This window comes from Schistocerca cancellata, chromosome 12 (assembly GCF_023864275.1).
Source record: "Schistocerca cancellata isolate TAMUIC-IGC-003103 chromosome 12, iqSchCanc2.1, whole genome shotgun sequence".
NCBI classification, from domain to species: Eukaryota; Metazoa; Arthropoda; class Insecta; order Orthoptera; family Acrididae; genus Schistocerca; species Schistocerca cancellata.
This window is the reverse complement of record NC_064637.1, coordinates 68435784-68438948: the sequence shown is the minus strand read 5'-3', so window position 1 is coordinate 68438948 and position 3165 is coordinate 68435784. Positions and strand designations below refer to the sequence as shown.

The window sequence follows — 3165 nt, the reverse complement described above, 5'->3', positions numbered from 1 at the left end:
CTGCAGCGGAGTGTGCGCTGATATGAAACTTCCTAGCAGATTAAAAATGTGTGCACCGACCGAGACTCGAACTCGGGACCTTTGCCATTCGCGGGCAAGTGCTCTACCATCTGAGCTACCGAAGCACGACTCACGCCCGGCCCTCACAGCTTTACTTCCGCCAGTATCTCGTCTCCTACCTTCCAAACTTTACAGAAGGTCTCCTGCGAAGTTTGGAAGGTAGGAGACGAGATACTGGCGGAAGTAAGGCTGTGAGGGCCGGCCGTGAGTCGTGCTTCGGTGGCTCAGATGGTAGAGCACTTGCCCGCGAAAGGCAAAGGTCCCGAGTTCGAGTCTCGGTCGGTGCACACAGTTTTAATCTGCCAGGAAGTTTCAATACTCAACTAATTCCAAGGTGGAGAGCTCTGAGCGTGGTGGCTCAGCACTCTGGACTTGCATTCGGGGGGACGACGGTGCAAACCCGCGAACGCCCATTTTGATTTGGGTTTTCCGCGATTTCTCTAAATCGCTTCAGGCAAATGCTGGGATGGTTCGTTTCGAAGTCCAAGGCCGACTGCGGCTGAGTTACTTGTCATCGCACTACCCTTTACACAACCAATCCACGGACACGGACAGTTTTCAGGTTGTCTGCCCTTCACTCGGCGATCGCAGTCCGTGGTTTAGCCGACAAAAGCAGCGTTGACGAAAATTCGACTAAATACCTATCACGCAAAGCCCACGTAATTCCAGCCCGTGGGCAGCAGCTGCCAGTTAAACTACCGAGCGTTCACGATTCTTGCATGACTCATTTGAAAAAAAAAAAGTCTAAAATTTCCTTTTAGTTAGTTTATAGTCTTTAAAACAAGGAAAATAGCTATCATGCCCGTATTTAACATCCCGACATCAATTATGCAATGTTACTATCTCTATAACAAGTTCACACCCGAAAGCAGACGGAAGATACTCAGGCCGACCCCATATTTGGAACGTCTTAAACAGTCGCTTGCGCACGACTGCTCGCAAGTTAACACCTCCAGTCGTTCAATAGGCTTCTTATAAAGAAGTGCTCACCGTAAATGTCTGGTTACCTGCACGAAGCGCGCCACGCGAAATTCGTGTAGGACATGAGACGTTTACACGCGAATATCTCCTAAAATACAGCACTCACAAAGCTCAAACTTTCCCAAAATGCTGAATGCTATAATCACTTTGCGTCAACGACACAAGAACCAATCAAACGCGCATATTTCTTCATGTTAGTATAAATTCGGTCAGTTCGTTTTAACGTAGGTGTTCACAAGAAGACGGCACCCGAGCGACTATGTCGACTCATAGATATGAAGCATAATGCCCTACTCCAACGCACGGGAAGTGCTGAATTCCTATTGGCTAGTGTGTTATGGGCCAATCAGATCATCTCGAGCACTTCCATTCTTGCAGTATTTCTAATGCCAGCCAATCAGATTACCACAAGTAATTTGCACTAAGAATCTCGTAATTACAAAACCAAATAAAATTTTATGAAAACGAAATAAGATTCCTTTCCGCAAAATAAATTACTAACAAATTTAATACTCAACGGCCATTCTGGCTGCCCTTAACAAAACCAAGCTCACTCGGACATACGTCACAATTTCCCCTATTGCTCAATAACTTTCTCACGCATTCAAACGGTTCTGAACACTATGGGACTTAACATCTGAGATCATCAGTCCCCTAGATCTTAGAACTACTTAGACCTAGCTAACCTAAGGACACCACACACATCCATTCCCGAGGCAGGATTCGAAGCCGCGACTGCAGCGGTCGCGCGGTTCCAGACTGAAGCGCCCAGAACCGCTCGGCCACCCTAGTCGGCTTCTCATGCATTCTTTTATATACACTCCTGGGAATGGAAAAAAGAACACATTGACACCGGTGTGTCAGACCCACCATACTTGCTCCGGACACTGCGAGAGGGCTGTACAAGCAATGATTACACGCACGGCACAGCGGACACACCAGGAACCGCGGTGTTGGCCGTCGAACGGCGCTAGCTGCGCAGCATTTGTGCACCGCCGCCGTCAGTGTCAGCCAGTTTGCCGTGGCATACGGAGCTCCATCGCAGTCTTTAACACTGGTAGCATGCCGCGACAGCGTGGACGTGAACCGTATGTGCAGTTGACGGACTTTGAGCGAGGGCGTATAGTGGGCATGCGGGAGGCCGGGTAGACGTACCGCCGAATTGCTCAACACGTGGGGCGTGAGGTCTGCACAGTACATCGATGTTGTCGCCAGTGGTCGGCGGAAGGTGCACGTGCCCGTCGACCTGGGACCGGACCGCAGCGACGCACGGATGCACGCCAAGACCGTAGGATCCTACGCAGTGCCGTAGGGGACCGCACCGCCACTTGCCAGCAAATTAGGGACACTGTTGCTCCTGGGGTATCGGCGAGGACCATTCGCAACCGTCTCCATGAAGCTGGGCTACGATCCCGCACTCCGTTAGGCCGTCTTCCGCTCACGCCCCAACATCGTGCAGCCCGCCTCCAGTGGTGTCGCGACAGGCGTGAATGGAGGGACGAATGGAGACGTGTCGTCTTCAGCGATGAGAGTCGCTTCTGCCTTAGTGCCAATGATGGTCGTATGCGTGTTTGGCGCCGTGCAGGTGAGCGCCACAATCAGGACTGCATACGACCGAGGCACACAGGGCCAGCACCCGGCATCATGGTGTGGGGAGCGATCTCCTACACTGGCCGTACACCACTGGTGATCGTCGAGGGGACACTGAATAGTGCACGGTACATCCAAACCGTCATCGAACCCATCGTTCTACCATTCCTAGACCGGCAAGGGAACTTGCTGTTCCAACAGGACAATGCACGTCCGCATGTATCCCGTGCCACCCAACGTGCTCTAGAAAGTGTAAGTAACTACCCTGGCCAGCAAGATCTCCGGATCTGTCCCCCATTGAGCGTGTTTGGGACTGGATGAAGCGTCGTCTCACGCGGTCTGCACGTCCAGCACGAACGCTGGTCCAACTGAGGCGCCAGGTGGAAATGGCATGGCAAGCCGTTCCACAGGACTACATCCAGCATCTCTACGATCGTCTCCATGGGAGAATAGCAGCCTGCATTGCTGCGAAAGGTGGCTATACACTGTACTAGTGCCGACATTGTGCATGCTCTGTTGCCTGTGTCTATGTGC

The 3165-nt window shown here is 51.9% G+C and overlaps 1 non-coding gene across 1 annotated transcript; it reads left to right on the top strand.

The window, feature by feature from the left end:
* Positions 1-273: 273 nt before the first annotated feature.
* On the top strand, positions 274-347 carry Trnas-cga (transfer RNA serine (anticodon CGA)). Its single transcript has one exon. It is a non-coding gene; the product is annotated as a tRNA-Ser (tRNA).
* Positions 348-3165: the final 2818 nt, after the last annotated feature.